Source organism: Cyprinodon tularosa, unplaced genomic scaffold (genome assembly GCF_016077235.1).
Source record: "Cyprinodon tularosa strain WSP-4 unplaced genomic scaffold, ASM1607723v1 ctg104, whole genome shotgun sequence".
Taxonomy (NCBI): Eukaryota; Metazoa; Chordata; class Actinopteri; order Cyprinodontiformes; family Cyprinodontidae; genus Cyprinodon; species Cyprinodon tularosa.
The window spans coordinates 861,527-887,561 of record NW_024037827.1 but is presented as its reverse complement, the minus strand read 5'-3'; the positions used below and the strand labels follow the sequence as shown (position 1 = coordinate 887,561).

Here is a 26,035-nt window from a genome sequence, read left to right as displayed (position 1 = left end):
TCTCCGTAGTTGATCCAATTCTTCAGAAAATTCCTGCGTGCGTTGCAGGATCATTTCGATAAGTTAACTAAAGTTCAATTGTATCCTATGCCATTTTACAAACCCAACATTGTATAAAACAAAATACCGGTGACAGGGCTGCCCTCTGTCACCGGTCCTGTTCATAACTGGACAGGATTTCTAGGCGCAGCCAAGGACCAGAGGGGGTCTGGTTCGGGGACCAGCGGATCTCGTCCCTGCTTTTTGCGGATGATGTAGTTCTGCTGGCTCCCTCCTGCCAAGACCGACAGCGTGCGCTGGGGCGGTTCGAGTGTGAAGCGGCCGGGATGAGAATCAGCTCCTCCAAGTCCGAGGCCATGGTTCTCGACCGGAAAAAGGTGGCTTGTCCCCGTCAGGTTGGAGGAGAGTCCCTGCCTCAAGTGGAGGAGTTCAAGTATCTTGGGGTCCTGTTCAGGAGTGAGGGAAGAATGGAGCGCCTGCGAGTTCACGAGCCTACGGAAACCGCGGCAGACCAAATCAGATGAAAGTGCGCATTCAGCACGGCATAGAACTCATGCTCTTCCTCAACACTGAAGTCCTGAGACATTTTTCTTTCGTTGTTTCTTTCTTTGCACAGGTAAACAGCACATTTCTTCTTCTACGCTTGCATTATCGGCAGAGCAGACGCTGAATGCGCACTTTCATCTGGTTTAGTCTGCCGGTTTCCGTAGCGTCATGAACGCGCTTTTAGGAAATCCTATACACTACTGTTTAGGCTCTAAAAACATTCTAAATGACTTCGTTTCGAGTAAATTCTGGATGCTACCCACTCAGGACACTTGGATTACATTGGACGAGCAGTATGGAGGAATATTGACACGTTTTTTGTGGACTTTTATGGACCTTTCTGCCTCGGGCGCTGGGGACCTCCATTATTTGAATGTCAGCAGACAGCAAGAAGCCTCCCAGATCTCCAGAGTGTTGTTCAGCATGGGGGTAAGTAGAAAATGAAGGCTAATCATGTTTTGGGTGTCCTTTAAGCTGCTGACTGCCACTACCTCGACGCCAGAGTGTTTGCCAATACTGGGTACTCTAGCCATGCTTAGTTTAGCAGAGTCTTACATGAGTTTTTGTTTTGCCAGTTTTAGGTTCTCTAGCCAAGCTGAGTTTTGCTGAGTCAAACTGAGTTTTTGTCAACCTGAGTCTTAACTTTGTTTTTGTTCTTTGCCTCTCGGCAGGAAGTCATCCTGCAAACTGGATTTTTGTGGACCATCTCTTTCTGGAAGGATAACTGAGCTTCTAACTGAGCTGGGGTTCCAAAACAGAGGGTTTGGATCCACTTTCCTCAACATGTTGTTTGAGCTTCACACTGAGCAAAGGTTTAATCTGCACCACAGCCCGTTCAAGTACTGCAGGAAATCTGAGTGGCAGTCAGCTACTCCGTTCACCAACAGCAGACTGAGTAAACCCTGTCCGCCCACCATCAAGAAAGAAAATCACTGGAACATCCCACACAGACTGTATTCAATAAAGACACCTTTTCTGGAAACGTGTGTCACACTCCGGGTTCTATCTGGGTGCAGGCCAGGTTTTCTCTCTCTCTCTCTCCTCAGCAGGGATGGACGGGCAGGTGCACTGCATCTGAGCTGATCACCACCCTTCTTAAGGAGCTGGAACCAGGAGAAGGGGGTCAGTTCGTTAACGCCACAGCGTTGGTAACAGACCAAACCCAAACCTAGTTCTAGTGATTCTTAAACCCTTGTCTAAATCCAGTTCTGATCCTTTTTCTGCAGAACCCTTGTTTCTGACCCCTGGACCCAGCCGTGAACCATAGATCTTGGACCCTCCGCCTGAAAACAACCAGGAACCCGAGAAGGATCTCGGGTTATCCACCGCTCAGCCCTCCTACCTGCGATCACCTGCCTGTCCACCCTTGAACCTCCTACCAGGGAGAGAGTACTGGTCAGTACTCGGACCACCAGGGACACTTCCCCCCCAAGACCGGACCACAGCCTCTCTACAGTGAGTGTCAGTCCACCATAATCCTCCAGCAACAGTTTCCTCACATTCACCAGTCTCATCTTCTCTGCAGAAGCCCAGAAGAACCTGACCAGACCTTACAGCTTCCAGTTCACATCCACTATCGTGTTTTTTCAATAAAACCTCTTAAACCTTCTCCAGCCTCTGAAGTTAGCCTTGTCCTGAGTCACATTCAATTATGACAACGTGAGTCTACAACCTTTTCCTCATCTTCAAGTCAAAGAATCTAATTTCCCACTGAGCCTGAACTAACCGCAGTGTCTTCCCCTCACTTTCTAGTTCCGGTTTGACAGTGTTCAGAGCAGCAATGGACTCATCTCAATATTCTAAATAAACCTATTAAACTTTTCTCTGGTCTCTCTGTTTAATTAATTAATTAAATCATGACATACAGAGTACATGTAGTGGTGATATAACAGGAAAGTGGTATTTTTTGTTTGGGATTCAGTTCAGAAGAAAAACTTTGAGCTCTGCATCCAACAAAGAAGTAAATACAAAAAACAGTTCCAAATAAAATCTACCAACTTCCCTCTTTCCAAAGAGAACCCAATCACTTGTCTGAGTGCTTGAATTCCAAAACACAAAGCCAGTGATTGAAGCTTAGCCTAGACTGGCTTGTTGATGTATTTTGAGAGCAGACAGCACTGATTGTAATCCATGATTTTGAAAGACTGTTGATTTAAACGACCTGAAAGCTTTTTATACCAAAATCCCCAAAACAAATACTTTTAAATCTAATACAGAAAACATAATTTGATTCCTCCTCGTTCTCTGTTGCATGCTTTCCCTCGCAGAGACGCAAATAAATCGAGTAAAGAAATCAGAGGTGGCACTGGTGGGTGGGGCGGCATATAGGGGAATGCTGCAGCACCTGTGAAGCAGTCAGGCTGATCAGAGCATCACACCAAAGCCTCTTTCCCCTTTGGTAACACCTCCTTCTTGACTGCATGCAGGCAGCAGAGCTGTTACCTAGATACAAGCCGGAGACTGAGCGACCTGCGCTGATGAGCATCACTTAGTTCGGCTGCAGACGCAGGAGCGGCTGGCTTTTCTCCGCAGGATGGGGATGAAACGCGTCCAGGCGGAGAACAGGAGCGCTTCTCTCGCGTTGTTTCACCGCTAAAACCCAGAGAGGCTGCGCTCGGTGCGGAAAGTGGCGACTTAAAGGTAAGTTGGAGTTTAAGTTGTCTGATGGCAGCGGGTTCCTGTGGATCCTGCAGTGGCGCGTTTCTCATCGCAGCTTGTTTGGACTCACTTCAGCTGCTTTCATCAGACATAGTTTAAAACTTGGGAAAGAAGGAGTCATTTAAAGTTTAAAGCATTTAAAATAAATTGAAATATTTTATTTTATAATGGATTATATTAGTGAATTGACGGAACAAACACAACAATCTAGCTCTACATAGATCCAAAGCCTCCAGAACAAATGGTCACAAATTCTCTGACATTTTTTTAATGCAGCATTATTCTTTGTTTTTATTTCTTCTTCCCTTCAACGTTTTTTCAATATTGGTCTTCATGTTTTTTTGTGTTTTTTTTTTTTCTTTAGCAAATCTGCATTTCAACATTAGATATTAAAACAAATCTACATCTGTTACTCAAGATAGTTAATCTCAATTATACATTTATTTAACACTGATATTATTCAAGTGTTAATTTCTGATCGTTTTGAGAATACTCCTACTGTTAACAGTTGATGTAAAAAAAAAAAAAAGCTAGTTTCCAAGATACTCAAATGAAACAAGAATAGTACAAGCAGAAAAACAGGAATGTTGTATAATTGGCTACGAAAACAATCACATGAAGACGGCTGGTTTGCAGGTGTCCAGATGATGGCTGATAAATGAAGGGTATACTATCACAGAACCTCACAGAATGCTGTATCCAAGCATGGAAAGTTAAGTGGAAGGAAAATGTCTGGTGTAGGAAAACAGCTGTGTAAGAAACAGAAATTGCTGTAGCCTTGTGAAGATTGTTAAGAGAAGTTAATTTAAGGATTAGGAGGCGATTCATCAGTTATAGATTGGAGCCTCTAGAAAACACGGCTGTGTCTATGACAAGAGCTACAACTAGCACACTCCTGGTGTTAATAACTCCCAAACAAGAGAAAATATCACAAGCATCTTTCTATAGCTCAATTTAATTCAATTTAGTTAATTTCTATAGTGCCAATTCACACAACCTATTCTCATTATGAGTGCGTGTGAAATCGTACGAAAAGTTATGCACCGTAATTTCGTACGTTTTGGACGTTTTTTTTGTCGTATGCGCATGCGCATCTGACGCATTCACGAATATAGAATATAAATTACAATTAGCCCTAACCCTGACTCAAACCCTAAGATATAAAACAGCAAGCAACGTAGTTAGAGACATGAATAAGTGATGATCGCACTGTTTTTCCCAGTTTTACGTCCGTCCGCGGATCTGCTTTTGTTTTCTGTCTGCCAGCGCATGCGCACTGATGTGGTTTTTTGAGGAAAACCTACTATGAGAACCTACTATGAGAAAAAGCACAGAGAGCAGAACGTTAGAGATTGAACTAACAGAATCTGCAGAATAGGAGAATAGAGATAGAATTAAGCAGAATGATGAAATGGGGCACCCTATATCCTCCAGCATTCTAAGCCTATAGCAGCAGAACTATAGAGATAGCTCAGGATAACCTGAGCCACCCTAACTATAAGCTTTATCAAAAAAGGAAAGTTTTAAGCCTAGCCTTAAAAGTAGACAGGGTGTCTGCCTCACGGACTAAAACTGGTAGTTGGTTCCACAGGAGAGGACCCTGATAACTAAAAGATCTGCCTCCCATTCTACTTTTAGAAATTCTAGGAACCACTAGTAAACCTGCAGATTGAGAGTGAAGTGCTCTGTTAGGAACATCAGGAACAATCAGATCTCTGATATCAGATGGAGCTTGGCCATTTAAGGCTTTATATGTGAGAAGGAGGATTTTAAATTCTATTCTGGATTTAACAGGAAGCCAATGAAGAGAAGCCAGGATAGGCGAGATATGATCTCTCTTTTTCATTTTCATTAGAACTCTGGCTGCAGCATTTTGGATCAGCTGACTACAGTTTGTGGACTTTCTGATAGTAAAGAATTACAATAGTCCAGCCTTCTTACGACAGAAATGTAGGACAGATTTCCCAAAATTATCTTATCAGATGAAATTATGTCTGCATTTCATTTGGAAATTGACAAGTCTCAGAGGCTGGAGGACGTTTGGGCTAGAGTGAAGTTCCCTCATTCAGTGATTCATAGAAATGTGTTGCTGCTTGAAGATTTCCATAGGTCGTAGTATTTTTTAACAGAAACTGATGATCATTGTGAAATCCAAAATCATTCTACGTTTATAATTCTTAAGCTGCTAGTTGGACTCTGACTGCAAACGTTTCTTTTCTCTATTTACTAGTTGTGTTAAAACTTGCATTAGGCTTCTTCTTCAACCCAAGATGTATTATCCAGTTTTTTTTCTAGCAATCTTTTCTTGAGAGATAGTGGAACCTAATTGTTTCTAATGACAACCTCATATGTTAAATTGTTACAGAGTATACCAGCCCCTTGTCACCATCAGAAAGTTATGCCTCAGCTGATTTCTGGCCTGGAATGCAGAATTGAATTCTGTTCTCAGAGCAGAAGTTCCTACCTGTCCTGGTAAACTAGTGACCAAGCTCAAGCTCGATTCAAATCAGTAAAGACACTTAAGCTGTAGTGGAAGTGCTCTCACTATAATAAGTGCTATCCGAATAGTGCTGGTAGTTAGGAAGGAGCTAGGACCATGATGTGGGATGCTACCTCTCACCATTGCAGTTAACATAAGAACCCCCACTCATCGCTATCCCCTGGTTGGGGCTGTATGGGCACAGCCCACCTCACAGATTTCACATAACTACATTATACTGTGGCATGTACCCTGTGTGACAGATGCAAATGTCCTCACCTTTATATGTTTCAGAGTTTATTACAGAGAGCTTCAAGCCTTTGCTACATTTTTGTAAAAAAAAAAATAAAAAATAAAGTTATTTTATGGAAGGCTGTATTCCCAATTGACCATGTCTGTCCGTCGCATTATGACGTCCATCAGGCTGAAGGCTGTCTGAGTAGCACAGCTGAGCTCCTTTCTTACCCTGGATAGTGATCTAACTGTTGACCCAGCAGAAGGTGAAGGATTTGAGCTAGGAACATAAGCTAGGAGGTATTTCCATCAAGCCTGTGACTTTATCCGCCCCCATCAGGAAGCACTTCCTTGACCTGGACTGGACCCCGCCTGCTCAGTTAACATCACTCACATTTCCATGATATAAGACACATTACAGTCATTTCTGTTCAAATATGTGACAAAATGTCTGTTTTAGCAGCTAGTCTTCGCATTAACGCTTGGATACCTGTTGTAGCTAATAAGCAACAAACCTCTTGTATTACACTGCAAAAAATTTAAATCTAAATAAGTCTTCTTTTTTTTTAAATAAGAGTATTTTTTTTTTCTTGAATTGAGGAGGTAAGTGAGACACTTTGCAATTAAAACGGATAATGTACATTTAAAATAAGAAAAAAAAAAACTGCAGTCTCTTATTTCAAGTGCATAATATCTAATCTTATTTTAAGGGTAAAAATGCTCATTCCATTGGCACATCATCTTATTTTCCTAGTCATATTAAGGGTAAATTCACTTATTTAAAGACGTGTACTCAATCAGTGTATGCAAATAGCCACCATAGCATCTCAGTGAAGGGGAAAAACATGCACAAAATGTCCTTTTTGTGTACATGTATATCTCTTCTGTCATGATTTTATCAAGAGCTCAGAGCCACATGCAGATAAACCAATCCAGAGAGACAGGGGGTAAAGTTTAACAGGTTTATTGAAAAGTTTTGGTGGAGATTCCAGTGGTGCTCCGAACACTGGTCACCCGGAACTAAAAGGTGAGGGGAAGACACTGCGGTTAGTTCAGGTTCAGTGGGAGAATTGATTCTCAAACTTGAAGAGGAGAAAAGGTTGGTAGACTCATGTTTCCAGAGGTTAGGTTGACTCTTAGACACCAGTAGTTGAGGAATGTGTTCCGGTGTTTGTCTCAAATGGTGGAGGGCGGACAGGGTTACCAAGAATGCGGTTGCTTGTAGATGAACGGAGGAGACTGACTGCCACTCAGATTTCCTGCGGTACTTTAACGGATTGTTGTGCAGATGAATCCCTTGCTCAGTGTGCAGCTCAAACGACTCCTCAGGGAAAAGTGGATCCAAACCTCTGGTTTGTTTCCCCAGCTCGGTTTGAAGCTCAGTTGATCCTTCCAGGGAGAGAAGGTCAGAAAAATCTAGTTTGCAGGATGACTTCCTGCCGAGAGACAAAAACAAAATAACAATGTTAGAACTGAGGTTGAAAAAACACAGACCACACAGACTGGAGTCCTAACAACTTCAGGCTTTTTTTTTTTTTTTTGGGATAAATTCTACATAGCAAAAAATTTTATTTTCGATTGCGAAGGACTTTGTCCAACCTTCTCAAAGAAGTGGGCTGTGTTCGAACATCTACCCTAATCACTATATAGGGCACTACACTATATAGTGGTTACGCCATTTTAGATGAGGTTCTAAATGTTTAATGGATGAAAAAGTAGTGGACTTGAAATTTCCCACAATGGACCTTGAAAAGTACTGATCATCCATGGTCACGAGACGGGCATATATATCCCAGAATGCTTTTTGACAGCTCTCCTCCCAAAGCATCATGCCATTTGTGGTGGCAGCAACAAGTAAAGATTTCGCAGACACCATGTGGGGAGGCGGAGTTAAATGGCTAAGGGGGCGAAAAGCAGTGATCATCTGTTCAAACGGTAAGTTAACTGAGTTCACTATAAAGTCCACCATATGCCCCCGCTCTATATAGTGATTGAGGGATTTAGGGGTTGGAGCAGATGTTCAGACACAGTGCTGGGCAGTGGCGGCTGGTGAAAAATATTTTTGGTGGGGCTGATATAGCCTAGTGTATGTCTCCAACTAATCCGGAATAAGAATTCAAATAAACAATTGGACAATACATACAATTACAACAGTAATGATTTAATTTACTATATAATAACAGTAACAGTGATGATTTGGGTCACTGTGACGGGGTTCTTTGGCCTCCAAGAATCCAGGCTCAGTCGGGTTACCGGTGTTGGTGATTTATTGTGCTCAAAAACTCAAAACAGGGTGCAAAAGAAACTAAACATACAAGATACTCTGGGCCTCAGCCTCCCTCCAGTTACCAGCAATGTAACAAAGAAACAGAAAACAAAAATGGCCGCTTTTCTTCCCACAGCCCTCATTAAATAGTTTAAGCCCCTCCCCTCAGGCTCTTTTATTTCTGATTTCGTCTCATTAATCAGTTTTGTCCATATATTACCTCCACAAACAATTGATGTACAAAAACAAATAATTTTTACAACTTAATTATCTTACACAGATTCATTGACTTATTCAATTACACCAAACTGGGTTTGAACCCAGCAAAGACGCAGCCAGACTGAAGATGACAAGTCCCCGTAGCATAAACACGTACACACCCACACACACTCACACACACACACACACACACACACACACACACACACACACACACACACACACGGCTAACCCCACTGAAATATTAAGTGTGCACCCTCAATATGCCAGCAGGTAACCAGGAACAGCTTGTGTGTTTTAAGTTCATGGAGCTACTGGTCTCAGCGCGAGCGGATTGGTCCTCACAAACACAGTATAACAGGAATGTGTGTGTGGCGCGCAAAGTTAGAGAGGTTGTTTTAAGCGACGAGGTGGATTCGTCACAGTCACAATAACCATGACATGAAATGTTCATATCATACAACAGGGATGTTCTTCTGGCAAACGGGTAGATAAATAAGGATCTCACCGAATTTGGTGGAAGCTGCATCTCGGTCGTTACATTCGCCATCTTCCCTCTAACTGTCTGCACCTGCGCTTGGGTTCAGAAGCCTGTTAAAGCGCAGTATTTTCAGAGCCCCAAGACCATAAAGTTCCGAGACGCTGATTGGCCATTAAATTCACCTAGCAATAGTACATGATTGACAGATTCTCTGCAAATGTGGGGCTGTCTGATCAGCGCCCCCAGAACAGAGGAGTCTGTCTGTGGAAATCCACAAATTAATGACAGTAGATAGGGAAATGTAGTTTATATAATTTGTTTTGCTTATATGTAAACACTCTAGAGAGTAAAACTGACATTTATGAGTTAATTTCTAAAAATATATTTTACGTTTCTCTCTTCTTATCAGGGAGGGCGGTGCTCCAGCGCCCCCTATGGGCCGGCCGCCACTGGTGCTGGGGTACCATCGGGCAGAGCCTCTAAGGCAACATCATGAACTTAGTAAAGCAGTAGACACCATGCTGATGAGGCGGGGGCTTAGTCAAGGATAATGTTTGACGAGTTAGGAGTTAAACTTTTTTGAATGACTATGCAGCACAGGAGCATGTGCGCATAGCCTATGCTATCATATTAGCTTATCGTAGTCCACAATATCATCTTCTGAAGAGGAACCACAAAAACGTAAAGGTGTAAGTTTCTCATGGTGTCTGCTGCTATTCAACAAATTGTTTAAAACCAAATTTTTGTAGGCGAGTTCTAGGTGTTGCTTTGCTCAATCAGCTCAGAAGGTTCTGCTTAAAGGTTTAAAGGACAATCTTTTTTATCTGGGCTTATCATCTCAATTAGTGGTCCTCCTAATTGTCAATCATTCTGGTGATAAGTTTATGTAAGGTCGTCGTACATGCTCGTTACTTTATCTATCTTTTTCTGCGCATGCACATTTTCAGGCGTATGGCTGTTGGGTAGCGCCAGAAGCCCGCTGTTGCTACCTAACAGCGGTGACTAATAACAAAGATGGCATGGGCACCGTGCAGTGGAGGAGGAGTTACAAATGGAGCAAAAAGCAGTGATTATATGGCTGAACGGTCAGTTAACTGAGTTTGCTATGAAGTCCACTATAAAGTCCCCGCTCTACATAAAGATCGAGGGATTTAGGGGTTAGAGTGGACGTTCGGTCACAGTAAGCTTGTATGAGCTTTGAGAACAGCAACTTTTAAACAGAGCGTGCACGAGAAGAAATGGGCTTGTGTACACTCTCGCACGCACATTTTTTAAGGTGGAGAGGGCGGGTCTGAATCATTGAGAAATTTAAAGACAGCGTCAGGAAATGAAACATTGATCAGTTTTAGAATTAACTTAATGACCAATTTAACAACAAAGATCTGCCCTGCCTGTAGCATCAGAGATTAGTGTGTGGTAACACCACTGCCACATTTTGGAGCAAAGTAAGGGATGCTCCTATAATTCTATTTTTTTTTTTTCAGAGGTGACAGATTAACCAACGGAGGCTCAATTTGATTTAATTTTGCTCAGCAAGAAAAATTCAACTAAAAAAATGTTATCTTCTCATTTCAAAACTTTCCTTTAGATTAAAACTCTATTTGTAGCTCCAAATTATGCATTTAAGTTTGCGTTTAAATCTCACAAAAGTGGAGGAAATTCTTATTAATTCCGTTTTTAATCCTTCACTGAAATAAAATAGCCATCTTTGTCGATGTCTGTATTATATGACGATCGATTTGAATCAAAAAGCTATCTATTTCCATAAGGCTAATATACAAGTTTATTCCGTTATACACAGGATGAAGTTAGTGCTCACTGATTAAATGAATACATTTTACCCTTGAGACAAATTTTTGATGAGCGATGAGGCTGATCTATTTTAACTTTTTACATAAATGAGTATAATTTTTTAACCCTTGCAGCTTTTCAGCTTAAAATCTTCAGCATAATTGATCAAATATTCAATGAAATATTACATGCATACCTGTGTTCAACATATTCAAGCTCAAAATTGTTGAATTATGTGAAGCTTCTAAACAATTTGCCATTTTTAGATGCTCTAGATTAAAATCTGTGTTGGTTCATAAGATATGGACATTTATCCAGATTCTGTAACAGAAATATGACTTTACTTGGTGTCATGAACACCAAGTAAAGAACCGATGACCAGAAACAATGCATATGTGATGACCCCTTTTTGGGGTCAAGGCATCATTATTTCGGCATTTATTAGAGGGAAATAAAAATATAAAAACCCCTCAGGATTTATAGTTTGTTTTGGATTTGATTTAGATTTTTTGGGGGATATGTGTGTATTGTCAGGGTCTGTGTGGAGGTTTTCGAGGGCGCAAATGCAGAAATCAGGAGGCTGATTTAATAAGGTTCCACAGGAAACTGAGGCAAAAATACAAGAACAAAAATAAGAAAACAAAAATAAGGAGATGCCAGGAGTAAACAATTGCTCTGTTCGAAATCCTGGGATGCATCCTTAGAAGGCCAGATTCGAAGGCTGATTACGTCATAGCTCGGCGCTGAGGTCTGGTCGGATTCCAAGAGTCCTTGTTATGCGACCTTAAAATTCTTCCTTCTTTTTGCCCAATTTGAAGGACGGGTCTGATGTATCCTCGGTATCCTTGGTTTACCCAGGATTCATTGCGAGACCAAGCAAGCCATGATTTGCTCCGTGATCAGAGGAAAATGGCACTTGGCGACGAGCAGAGGTAAAAATTAAAAGTTCAGTTTAATATAATACAAGTCAGTGAATAGTTCCGTCTGAAATGAATGAAAATAGTTGTTTTAATGGTTATAGAGTCAGATATGTCAGATATGTTTGATTTATCTAAAGGTTTTTATCTGTTACTGTGTAAATGAGTTTGGCTGTAATTTAAGGACAGATTCTAATATATGCAATGTGGGGACTATAAATCTGATAGGACTTTAATTTTTTTATTGCTGTTTACCACAATATACTTATCTATATATATATAGATATATTCTTTATACATACACTGCTTAGATTTACTTATATATTTCTACCCCTTTTATAGAATAGAAAATCCCTTTATTGTCCCACAATGGGCAAATTTACAGCAGCAGAAAGATTATTAAAAGTAGTCACACAAATGAGGACCTTAGAAAAATTTATAAGAATAACATAATGGGGAAGGTTTAAAATATAAAAAATAAAATTCTGTAAAGTGTTTTAACAATATAAAACTGGAGAATAAATAACCAATATGCAGCTATGGACATTTTTACAGTAATGGATATTTGAAAATAGCAGCAACATCAGAGATGTGCAGAATGACAGCAGCAGGTTATTTAACTGACTAAGGTTTCTATCATTACATTTGATTTTATTTGTTCCTGCTCCCGCTGGTTGGAACCTTTATTCCACTCTGGATTCTTGTTAATGTAGTCTTTGTTCACTTTATAATCAAAAAATAAATAAATAAACAAACAGTTTTGAAAACTTCGGTATTCATTCTTTTCCTTCTTTGTGTGTCAACTTTCACGGTTGCTAAGCAACAGAGCATACGGCGGTAAAACCCGCCGAAGGGTGGACCTGTGCGAATTCACAGCCAAAACACTTCCAGTCTCATTATTTTCAAGGACTTCGAAGGATCCAGTCTAGGTAGACCGCATCCTTGGAGGATGCAGCCCAGGATTTCGAACAGAGCAAATACATGGGGAGAAAGCAATGAAGAAACAAATCAACAAAAAAACAGCAATGAGGAACTGCAGAGGGGGTGTATATATGGGGAACAGAAAAAATACCGGACTAATGAGCTGATATAGAGCAGGTGTGAATAGAACTAACTAGAAGGGAGTCAAGGGGAAAAGAAACAGGCACAAGGGGGAAACAGAGAGTAACTCAAAAAAACAAAAATCCCAGAAAACATTCACAAAGACCCAAAATTACAAACAAACTAAAATTGAACCTAAACAAAGGGCAGAACCCTGACATGTATTTTGTTCTTTTTTTAATTGATTTGCTCTTATATCAGAATATTGGCCTAAATGTTTCACCTTCTCACCTCCAGACACACATAATTAAGGCATAATTAAGGCGTCATGACACGGCTGACATCACTGCAGGAGCTGCTATGCCTGATGGGACTGGTTCACGCATCATCCTTGTTTTTTTGGTTTTATGAATACACAGCTCTGGTATTAAGCACTGATTTTACTGAGAGCTTAATAATGACTTTTCATTAACGGTCTGAGATAAGGAGACAGCAGATTTCAAGAAAAGCTTGATCTGAACGGTGAGGAGTGAGACTCACAGTTTGGCTGGTTTGGTTCTGAGCAGCCGAACTGCAGTTCATCAGCTCCACTTCAAGTCTGAATCACAGAATTGAACATTTTCCTTATTTCCTGTACGTTTTCCACATTTTGCTGAGTGATAGAGTCATTTTAGTCAGTGTGTGATCTTGGATGTTAACTGTGATTGATTTGCACTTTAATGATGAGTGATGCCATCATCTCTGAGTGGAGTGTTCAGTGAATCAGGCTTGTTTTGATGCACACACACAAACAGACAGAAACAGGATGGAGCTTTATCTGCTCCAAACACCATCTTTTTCAGACAGTATTGTGTTTTAAGAGGAGAGTAAAGCTGGTAAACTGCACAATCTGGCCTTCTAATGAAAGAGGACAAAGTGTTAAAAACATGATTACAGCATCTCGCTACTCGCATGCAGGCTGCTGATTATTCTCTTTCTAAAGATTCAAACTTCCACGTATAAATAAGTACCTGTTTCATCAAGATGTTACACTGATTGCCTCTCTGATATCGAATCAGCCTTAAAGGTGACAGGCTGAGAAAGTTGCTCGGCACTTTAACTTGGCACAGCAAAGAAAGATTCGGCACAGAGAAATTGAAAAAGATTGTATTGCAGAGACTTGAGCAGCGACATGATGAGGCAGTTAGAAATCAAGGGGATGAAATTGCCTGTTTGGATGGCATGCTACTAGAATGAGTTGCTAGAATTCATTACAATTGATGAATATTTTTATATTTGAGTATTAGGAAAGAATAATCAAGGGAAGACCTAGCCATTGAATTGTAGTGAGAAAGTAGCGGAAGAGGTAATGCTGATTAGCACTGGGATTCGCAATATAATCACAATTTGACAAAACGAAATTACAGCCCAAATTAGGGCAAATAACATTTAGCAGATTAATTTGCTAAATCTCTCATATAAGCACTTTAGGTGGCTGTAATATGCTTAAAGAGAGTTTGCAATCACAGAGCAGGGAAAATAGAAGCAGCACACAGATTCATGCATGCGAGTAGAATTGAGCACTTTTTCACAGAAAGGTTATGAGAAAGTGCTGCAGCAATGGATTCTGGACAAGCAAGCTTTCAAGGTTATTTAAAGTCGTAGGGAAGTAATATTTAAATGTCAAATTATTCTGTCTTAAATATGTATATAAATGTACTGTTTATCAGACTATATTGTCACAAAAATAAAATTCTCCAGTTAGTTATACGTCAGCCTGAACACCTAAATTCCGCCATCATATATCAACGGTCCTCTGTCAATCAAATGTTTTCGGTCATTGCATCTTGATTCATGTGTCGCAGCTAATATACGCAACGGTTGAAAAAAGAAATCAGAATCCTTTCCTTTCCCATTGAGTTGCGTCCCAGTGTTCACGGGGATGGACGTCTGTGTCTTCGGCAGGCGTAGAGCTAACAGAACTGGCAGCGTTGCGAGGCAAGGGCTCAAACATGTACGGCTGGAAGCCTTCTACACCAAACCAAGCTTCTGCCGCCCTGGCGTCCTCTTCCACAACATCTTCGTCCCCGCTTTCCTCCTCTAAATAAAAAATGGATGACGGAGGAGACTCATCCACGACATCCGACACTAAACTCTCCCCCTCTTGCGTGTTTCCTCTGTCCATAGCGTTCCTTGACAGCGTCGTTTCTAAGTCACCAATTTTGTTCTACTTGGTCCCAATGGAATTTCCCATTGGGAACCTACAAGTACTAAGTTGCTAACTGGTTAGCAAGATGCTTCCGACAAACCGGCCACAACCAAAAAAGCTTTTGAACCTTCCGCCACAACAATCCCGCCGCCTTGATAAACGACCAATCACATTCACTTTATTCACTCGTGTAAAGTCGGGCACCACTCGGGAGAATTCGGAAATGCGACGGTTGGAACAGCCGCTTCCCTACGACTTTAAAAAACTAAACCCTTTAGTAAAACATTTACATGATTTTGGTCAGTGCAAAGGAAATCAAAGTAAGATTGCAATTGCAACATTAGTTAAATATGATCTGATCAGCCTTAAACCTGATCAGATGAGTTTAAATATTTGGTTATCAGCTAGCACAACTTCTGTAACAGCAGTAGTTAAGGGAATGCCCTTGTCAGGCATTTCCAGGTGTATGTTAAACACAGTGGCAAGATGGAAAGACATCAGCAATGACATTAGAATGCATGAATTTAGAAGACCTTAAAATCATGACCGCATGCTGAAGGCAGCTCTGCAAGCTGTTTAATCATTTGATGATTTTAGTTTTCCCTATGATAGAAGAAAACTTTTGGATTTTTGCCCACAGTGTTTCCAGCATGGCGGAATCATCAGTGAGACCAAGTTTAACATCGCCTTCAAATTACAGTGTACACCCCTCAAACAAGAAACATTTGAATTGTGGTTTCTATGCTTGAAAAAAGACAACACGCAATGGGACATGTAGGTTTAGAAAATGTGTGACTTTTCTATTTATTAAAATTATTTTAGTATCTATTTGTGTAGTCATACAGAAAAAAAAATGATGAACTTCTATCCATGTTTAGAGCAACTAAAACGTGTTCCTGCCTTTAATCTTGGATGAAGCAGGAAAAGGCCAGCAGAGCTGAAATGTAAAGGAAGAATTGAATATCCGACTGAGCGCAACCCCCCCCCCATTTATTAAGTCAGACTGACTCACCTACCCCCCTGAGGAGCAGCTGTCTTTACCACTCTTACTGCCTCTAAGAGCCAGCAGAAGCCCCTTCAGGGGAATTGGCCCCCTATTGGGTTAAAAAGAGAGAAGATCCACCAGCACTTCAAGGACGTCACTTTGAAAAATGCATCCCTGCATATCTTGAGGCTTCGGTCCTCAATTTATGCAAGTGTTTGTGATTTGGTTTTAATATTGAAAAGAAGAGGCTCATGGGAAACCTGTGATCTACAGACTCAAGCCCACTCACAAACTACAGAAATCTGTGTCCAGCTTTAGTTTCCCATGTGGTCCTGAGCTCCTCCCACACAGACATGAAATCTGTGTTCACACATGGAGACTAACAGAGGCACGTTCAAGTGGCAAAATAAAGTTTGACAAAAAAACAGAAATAGTGGTTCGAAAGAGAAAAACATCCTTATTTAATTTGCCTATCTATCATTTTAATTTGTAATTTTTCACGTATAGAGAAGCTTCTTGAAAAAGAAGTTTACTCAAATGTATAAAATGTTCAATATTGCTGTTAGCATAACTAAAACTGTATAAAATCTAAGTATTTATAAATAAATACTATATTTGTGATGCAGGGACACTGAAACATATTGTGAAGAGTTTATCCATTCATTTTTGAGATAAATGTCCTTCATGTAGGCGCTTTGATGATTTATTGGGGAAAAGAAAATATTTCAGTGAATAAATAAAACAGTTTTCAGACCACAATGCATCAAAACATGCACACAGATTCCAATATTAACATTACCCTCATATCTTTTAGCAATCTTTGCTTGCACCATGGATCAATATTAGACCATTTATCTTTGGAATTAGTAGTTATTCACTTTTAGTTGGTTTCTGTTTTGGTCGGTTTCTGTCGCTACATATTTGACGGGAGGAATGAATATCTGAAGTCAATAGCAACATTTACAGGGACACAAATAATTCAATGCAATGCCTGATCAGATCAAAAATGTTTAATGTAAACCTGTCAGACTGATAATTCTAATCCGATTTGGTCTGATCTGAAAGAAATGTTTTCCGAAAGAGAGCATTAGTAAAATGTTCTCCATTGCACATATTTTTAACTTCAGCATGATGTTTTCCACCAAAATTAGACAGTTCCACGCATGCTTAAATGGGTGCATACTTAGATTATTTAATCTGATAGAACCGATGATCCACGTTTCACATCATAATTGGATATTTTTATTTATTATCAAAATGGAGATTAAGAATTTCAGATTAACCGAGGTTTAGATCGGATGGAGGAAATTTTGTGCATGAAAACGTAGCTAATTACTTGATGCAGTCAGTAAGCCTACTTTTTACTACTAAAATGGCATTTAACTTATTAATGTTGGCAACTGTGGATTTCAGTTTTAAAGCTGGGACTTTTCTTGATACGTTAAGTCTATATATATCTATATATATCTATATATATATAGATATATATATATATATCTATATATATATGCCATATTACTTCGCAAAAGACTAAGGTCCTAGTTTTAATTTTTTTACGGCTGCTTTTATTAAAGAGCTGACCTGGAAAGCAAATTGTTTTCTTTCTCTTGGTATCGATTGTGTTTTCCTTTTTGCTTTCCATACCTGCTCCAGTTGCAATTAAACCTCGTTATCAACTTGTGCTTATAGGAAATATTTAGGTTTAAGCAAAAATTGTGGTGAAAATATCTCTTTAGCTGTTGATCTACCTCAGTTCTAGCTTAAATCCAGATTGACCCTTTGGGGTCCCACTGGGTCAACAAGACCAGTGGGATTAATAAGATCAGATGCTTGAATTTACTCAGCATTGTGGCGTTTTTACTGTTTTCTGATCTCTGTTGTTAATTATAAATCATATCCTGCAGACTAAAATGTGAAGATGTTGCTTGGTTGCATGTCTCCAGTTAACAGAAACAAAAGAATGGTTTCAAAGCAATATTAAAAACATACAACTTTACGAGAAGTATGTTCTTTTAATGTCCTGGTCAACTTCCTAGTTTATTTAATTTGCTTTAATTTTCCTGGCTGGGGTTTGCATGTGGCTATATTAATTACTCATCCTTCTCACAGTAATGGTTTTCACATGTCGTCATGTTTCCTGCGCACCCTTTCAGATGTAAACAAGGAGTCCAAAGCTGTGTTGATGTGTCCACTGCCATGCATTCGACCCGGTCAGAGCTTCACACTCTCTATCATCACTTCATTACAGTAACATCTGAACCATAACCTATTAAACGGCTTCTCAAAGATTTCAACCTGTCACCCTGGAAATACAGATATTAATTTATTATATATTTATTTATACATATAAAGTAAATTAATGTCATGTAATTTTTTTGTTTTGTTTTATATTGTTGTTTAATATTTTAGTATTTATTTCATCAGTTTAAATCAATGTTAGTTAGTAAATTGGACATTTAGTTACTTAATTGGGCATTTTACAATTTAATGGGAAAAAATTTGGGTTTAAATAGATCCTTAAATGTTTAACAACTTTTAATAGGTTTAATAAGTGGATGCAATTTTTGGATGCCAAATGTTAGCAGCAGTTTAATAAAAGCCTCTGGAGCTGTAACATTTTTTCTACCTAATGTTGTGAAATTGGAAATAGCTGGAAATCTGCAAAAGGAAGATAAAGGCAATATTTCAGGTCAGGCTTATTTTCAGTTTTATTTTATTTAAGTAAAGAACCTTATCTTATGAATATCACATTTAAAGAATTGTTATGCTACTTCAAAGTTTGCAGCTCTAACATTGTTTGGACTTTCTTTCTTTCTAATCTTTTGATTTTCTCTAACTTTTTTCATTTCTCAGTCTCCATTAAAAACTAAAACAAAAAAAACATTGCATCTGGGACCAACTTGTCCTTTAAGCCAGAGAACGAACAATTGATTTTTGTTCTGACATGTGAAAACCATCAGCAGAGGTGCTGCAGTGAGCAGTTGGTGTCTGACAGCCAAGAGAGATGTGTCTAAATGAACTGATGTTCACGTCTCTTCATCAATTCAGCAGGATGAACGCATAAGCTAGTGGTAATAAGGACTAATCAAATTTGATCCTAACCAATTTCAGACTTGCAGCCTCTTGACAGTTTGACATTTTATAGTAATAACTTCAATTCTTTATTGTTTCAACCTGACAACAAGATCAATGGCGCCCTGTTCCGCACAGCAGTTTGTTTGAAGACAATGTTATGCTTCATAAAAAATAACCTGTGTCTGAAGCTGAGAATCAAATGATTTCTGACAGTTGAAATTATTCTGGTGATTTCCATGAAATATAGTTTTAGGTTTGGTTATAGAAATGCTGCTGAGCAGGGAGAGAAGAGGGGTGGAAAACAATTCAGAATAAAGTAATGATTTCTGTAAGGGGATATACACTCACTGGTCACTTTATTAGGTACACCTGTCCAACTGCTCGTTACCACTTAATTTCTAAGCAGCCAATCACATGGCGGCAACTCAGTGCATTTAGGCATGTAGACTTGGTCAAGACAATCTCCTGCAGTTCAAAGCGAGCATCAGTATGGGGAAGAAAGGTGATTTGAGTGACTTTGAACGTGGCATGATTGTTGGTGCCAGAAGGGCTGGTCTGAGTATTTCAGAAACTGCTGATCTACTGGGATTTTCACGCACAACCATCTCTAGGGTTTACAGAGAATGGTCCGAAAAAGAAAAAACATCCAGTGAGCGGCAGTTCTGTGGGCGGAAATGCCTTGTTGATGCCAGAGGTCAGGGGAGAATGGCCAGACTGGTTGGAGCTGATAGAAGGGCAACAGTGACTCAAATAACCACCCGTCACAACCAAGGTGGGCAGAAGAGCATCTCTGAATGCACAGTACGTCGAACTTTGAGGCAGATGGGCTACAGCAGCAGAAGACCACACCGGGTGCCACTCCTTTCAGCTAAGAACAGGAAACTGAGGCTACAATTTGCACAAGCTCATGGAAATTGGACAATAGAAGATTGGAAAAACGTTGCCTGGTCTGATGAGTCTCGATTTCTGCTGCGACATTCGGATGGTAGGGTCAGAATTTGGCGTCTACAATAGGGCTGCAACTAACGATTATTTTAAAAATCGATGAATCGGACGATTATTTTTTCGATTAATCGATGAATCGGACAAAAAATATTTTTTATATTAACCTCTTTATTCCAAAATAAACATTTTAGACAGAACAAGCAAGCACACAAGTACAGGTTGCTCATTAACTGTCCTGGTGCAATATGAAAAATAAATGTTTGTGTTAAAACTATGCAAACTTACATGAGAAATGTAGCTGTACATCCACAAAATATAGGCTACTTTGTTTCATAAAGCGCAAAAAAAGACATTTTTGTTTTTAAAAGCCCCTAAGGGGTTCAAACAATAGGCCCCCCCCCCATTTCAACAAATGAGGTTTTTTTAGACTAGAAGAGTTCTGCCTTTTAAGACAGGAAAGTATAGCAGTTAAAGTTGCTACTTGAGAAAATACTGAACCATAGAGATAAAAATAGCCTGTGATTCAAATTGTAAATTGTATTTGGAATAAAAATGAGAGAACTAGGGGTGTTAAAAAACACAAATCCTCCAAAGACAGATATTTACATGGGAATGTGGCAGATAATTAATTGACATATTACTGATCTTGCTGGATTTTATTCTGCTTTACTTCCATAAATTGCAGGATCTTCTTTATCTTTGCCAGAAGATTTAAACTTTAAAAGCCTTGCCCTCATAATTTGCAAGTTAATTTATTTATAAAGAAAATATAAACGCTGCTTAAGCTAATTCAAATGAAATTAAAAGTAAAATAAGTAGCCAACCTTATCACTGTCTGTAACCTACTAACAAGATAAGGAAAGCATCAGATGAGCTACCTGAGAAACTAACGTTACGTTTCCCCACTTTAAAACCAAACAAACATGGCCGCTCACCCTGCTGATCAGCTCTCTTCACTGCCATTGAAGGCTCCAACGTGTTTCCTTTTCAGGTGCTGCGTCATAACAGTGGTGCTTCCGCGCCATGTTAATTTGTTTTTACAAAAGTTGCATGTTACGACTTTTTTCGCTTTACAAAGCGCAGGCTATTTTAATTATTGTGATCAATTTGCGCCGTCAATCCCGGCGCATGCGCGCTTCATTTGCAGTCTGGACGCTGAGGATAAACATCCTCTGACTGCAGCACTGAGACTCCTGCGGGAGCGGTGTTGGGATGGGGGAGGCACCCCACGGCAATGACGACGGCGGCGGATGACGCATTAATCGCGCGACACAACTAATCGATGATGAAATTCGTTGCCAACGCTTTTAAAAGTCGATTTTTATCGATTTTATCGATTCGTTGTTGCAGCCCTAGTCTACAACATGAAAGCATGGATCCATCCTGCCTTGTATCAACGGTTCAGGCTGGTGGTGGTGGTGTCATGGTGTGGGGAATATTTTCTTGGCACTCTTTGGGCCCCTTGGTACCAATTGAGCATCGTTGCAACGCCACAGCCTACCTGAGTATTGTTGCTGACCATGTCCATCCCTTTATGACCACAATGTACCCAACTTCTGATGGCTACTTTCAGCAGGATAATGCGCCATGTCATAAAGCTGGAATCATCTCAGAATGGTTTCTTGAACATGACAATGAGTTCACTGTACTCAAATGGCCTCCACAGTCACCAGATCTCAATCCAATAGAGCATCTTTGGGATGTGGTGGAACGGGAGATTTGCATCATGGATGTGCAGCTGACAAATCTGCAGCAACTGTGTGATGCCATCATGTCAATATGGACCAAACTCCCTGAGGAATGCTTCCAGCACCTTGTTGAATCTATGCCACCAAGAATTGAGGCAGTTCTGCAGGCAAAAGGGGGTCCGACCCGTTACTAGCATGGGGTACCTAATAAAGTGGCCGGTGAGTATAATCCCTACATATTTCTTTTGTTTTTGTGATACTTAAACACTGTGTTTAACCACTAGAGGCGTAAGACGTGTAACCTCCAGGTTTAGTGCCCTTGAAAGCAACTAACAACACTCTGTTGCAAAAATAAACAGTCTCCTTGTTTGGAATCTGAGTGCAAACCAGGAAACTTTCACCTCTCTAGATTGAATTCTAAATCAAAGAACTAAAATAGGTCTAATCAAGTAAGGATCATATCTGTTTTGTTAAACAACAACTTTTTAGTGTTAGCTTTTGTATTTATGGAGAGTTCAAACTGTCGTAAAGCAGTGCTTTGGGTCATAGATCAATCAATCTAAGGATCCGATCCCCTGAAGTTATATAGGGGAGAAAAGCAGCACAGAGCATTAATACACTGAACATGAACCTGAACAACCATTTAATATATCTCAAATGATACTATTATAATAATATTTCAGACCAACAAACAATTCAGTTCAATTTTGATTAATTTTGTTTATATAGCACCAATTCATAACACATCATTTCAAGGCACTTTACAGAAACAGTTCAACCAGATCATACAGTCAGATTGGTTCAAAGCTTATTTCTTAGGGAAACCAGTTGATTGCATCGACTCTTGGACTTGAAAGCATCCCTCACGCTTGTAGCGACAGTGGAGAGGAAAACTCCCTTTTAACAAGAAGAACCAGGCTCAGTGTGAGCGGCCATCTGCTGAGGCCGACTGGGGTTCAAGGAGACAGAAGCAGACATAGAAACTGTCAACCAGCTCCACAGGCGGCCCCGTCCAGGAAAGACAAGCTCCGAGCAAGGTCCCATGTCAGAGAATGAAGAGAGCACATCCATCTAATCACAGTCAGAGAAACAGGACTACACTGAAAAACAGGCCAAGCTCCAACATGTAGAAACAAAGGCGTTGATGGCAGCAGCACAGCTGATCTGCCTATTATTCGATCTTTTAGAAATTCTAGGAACCACTAGTAAACCTGCAGATTGAGAGCCAAGTGCTCAGTTAGGAACATAAGGAACAATCAGATCTCTGATATCAGATGGAGCTTGGCCATTTAAGGCTTTATATTTAAGAAGGAGGATTTTAAATTATATTCTGGATTTAACAGGAAGCCAATGAAGAGAAGCCAGGATAGGAGAGATAAGATGTCTCTTTTTCATTTACATTAGAACTCTGGCTGCAGCATTTTGGATCAGCTGAAGGTTTTTAACTACTTAACTGATAGTAAAGAAATCTAAAAGTCCAGCCTTGAATCCTCAATACAGAAGGATTGTTGAAATAACGTTAAACTAAAGAAGATCAGCTCCCTACCAAAACGTCTAACACTGAAAAACAGTGTCTAAGGCGTCAGTAAGATAAGGCTCACATCTAGCCTTGTCTAGTACGTGTTCCGCTTGAGTGAATACTTTTGTGTAGCAAAGGAAACAAAACAAGCTCACATTCGGGTTATTATCTAGAGGAATAGCTTGCACTTTTTCCTTCACATCACTAATCTGACTTCAATCATGATTTTAAAAACTATGCAGTTACCTTTTAAAGTTAGAGTGGGGCTGTTAAAGGTGATCTTTCAGCTTAGGGCCTTGTCTTTTATGATACCTGACAGTGTTTGCCTAGTCCTTTGTGAGCACCACAAAAAAGATTGCTTTTATCATGCTTGATCCAGCCCCTTGGAAAGACGAATGTAAATATTGGAAAGATAGAGAATGATTTAAAAGTCTTGATATGTTTAAAACAAACAAAAAATTTTTATAAAATAAAAATATTCAAAAAAAAAAAGGATTTAGTAATATTTTACCTGAACCAAAACTACTTAAATCCAACTTATGGTATTAAATTCAACATAAACCTTGAACAAGTTAGGTGCTTCTGCAACATTTGCATCACCTTTTTTGTCATGAGGTTTGTTTAAAATTATTATTTTTTATGCAATTTCTATAACTATATATATATATATATATATATATATATATATATATATATATATATATATATATATATATATATATATATATATATATATATATATATATACCTATGGCAAGGAAAGGCAAATTTATTTGTATATCACAATTCAGTAAAAACATAATGCAAAGTGCTTTACATGATTAAAATACAGGAAAATAAAACAGAATCAAAGTAGGAAAAAAATGAAATAAAAAATGCAGAAACAAAAAACAATATTAAAAACAGTTGGACTAATGATGTTTTAGTTGAACTGTTTAACTAGAACAGCCGAAGGCAATCCTAAACAAATGTCTTTTTAGTCTTGATTTAAAGGAACTCAGGCTTTCCGCACTTTTACAGTTTTCTGGAAGTTTGTTCCGGATAAGTGGAGCATAGGAACTAAATGCTGCTTCTCCATGTTTAGTTCTGGTTCTAGGTCTGCAGAGCAGGCTGGAGCCAGAAGACCTGAGTGGTCTGGAAGGTTGATACACTGATAGCAAGTCTGTGATGTATTTAGGTGCTAAGCCATTCAGAGATTTATAGACTAACAGAAGGATTTTAAAGTCTATTCTCTGAGATACAGGGAGCCAGTGGAAGGACTTTAGAACTGGGGTGATGTGCTCTACTTTCTTAGTCTTGATAAGGGCGATCTCTGTACTGTGGTGAGCACGGAAACCTGACTGGAACGCGTCAAAGCGGCTGGTCATACTTAAGAAAGTGTTTAATTGTTGAAACACAGCTTTTTCAATAATATTATTGATTGTTTACTATGTAAACACCCTGTCCAATAACCCTGTGTAATAATCCTGCTATAAAAAAATTTTTTCCTTCCTTTGGCACCTCCTTCTCTTTTTTTTGACTATTTGGGCTGATGTAACAAGTAAATTTATCCTCTGTGAAATCAATAAAGTCAAACAATCAATCAACCAGTTGTAAATGGCATTTTATTAGTCTGTGAAGGATATAGATATAGATAGATATATAGGTCTAACTTGCCGCAGTAACATCCGAGCATAATGACAATTTCTATAGTCAGTAGTTTGTCACCTCTGCACTGTCGTAGCAAAAAGATGTTTGCTTCCATAAATGCGAGACTATAAAAAGCAATTTCTAAGGCAACATGAATATAAGGTTTTGCAGTTCGTAGAAGATAATAAATAACAAACATGTATAATATATTACATTTTTTTATTGAATCCCTTTAATTATTGCACACTGTAGATCAGAAATTCAGCCATGATACGTGACAGGGCGACTTGTAATCAATATTTTAAAATGTATTTATGAAATACTATCTATCTTATATAAAAAGAGTTTTTTCCTCAATAATTTGGAAGATGTGAATAGAGAGCCTAATCTGAGCATGAGACCAGACTCTGAAAGTGAAACATTGAGTGTTTGTCGCCTCTCGTGATGCAGCAGTTGGTTGCTTTCACACTCTCGTGCGGCTTAAAGCACCTTTAACAAGGCTACCACAATCTGGAGAGCATGCTGCTCCCGAGGAAGCTGCACTTCATGGCAGCAGTTAATCATTTATACAACAGAGACAGTTCTAGCTGTGGTTTTCTTCTCACATCTGTTTGGAAATTCTGCAAAAGACTATTTGGACATTTTAAAAACTCATCAGCAGCTTTTCTCTGTCATCTTCAGTTTGCAGATTTTATTTCAAGTAGTTGAAACCTGAGGGAATAAAAATGTAAACTGTGTCTCCTGTTACAAGTTTCTGAGGTTTCCTCTGGCTTTTAACTTCCATGTTTTCATTGTTTCTTTTTTTTTTTTGAAGCGGGGCAAGTCACAAAAACTCCCTCTCAGCTCTGGCTGCCTTCATGTTCAAATGTCAAATAATCTTATTTATCTCTTTCACTTCAATTTAGCTCACATCTACTTTTTAGGCTCTTAAGCTGTGGTAGTTTTAAAATGATGTCTGCTTTAAAATGTGATTCAGTGAAAGTAAAGAGAGGAGTATAAAGGGTGAAAGAGACCTGGTATGAACTCAGTGTTCTGACCTGATCTATGCTGCTCAGCTGTCAGGATAACGGTGCTCAGCCCTGAAATACATCGAACCTTTAAAGTGCTCGGGTTGTCAGAGCCTTTGACCTTTGTGGTGGATGCTCATTCTCAGCTCTGCTCAGCCAGGCAGAAGCATTCGTTACCTAAGATGCTTGTTCCTGAAGGGAGCTGAGGTAGGATCTGCTGTTTACCCCCCGGCGACCAAACAGGAGCATTTGAGTGTTTATCCATATTTGTTACTAAGTTTTTCACCCAGTATTTCAACGTACACTCACCGGCCACTTTATTAGGTACACCTGTCCAACTGCATTTAGGCATGTAGACATGGTCAAA

General features: G+C 39.4%; 1 protein-coding gene across 1 annotated transcript in view; it reads left to right on the top strand.

Moving 5' to 3' along the window:
• The first annotated feature begins 2,885 nt into the window (after positions 1–2,885).
• Positions 2,886–26,035, top strand: part of sstr3 (somatostatin receptor 3) — a 48,142-nt gene continuing 24,992 nt past the window's right edge. Inside the window, exon 1 of the mRNA XM_038282420.1 lies at positions 2,886–3,186. The gene's annotated coding sequence lies outside the window, so the exon portion shown is untranslated. The remainder of the gene's footprint in view (positions 3,187–26,035) is intronic.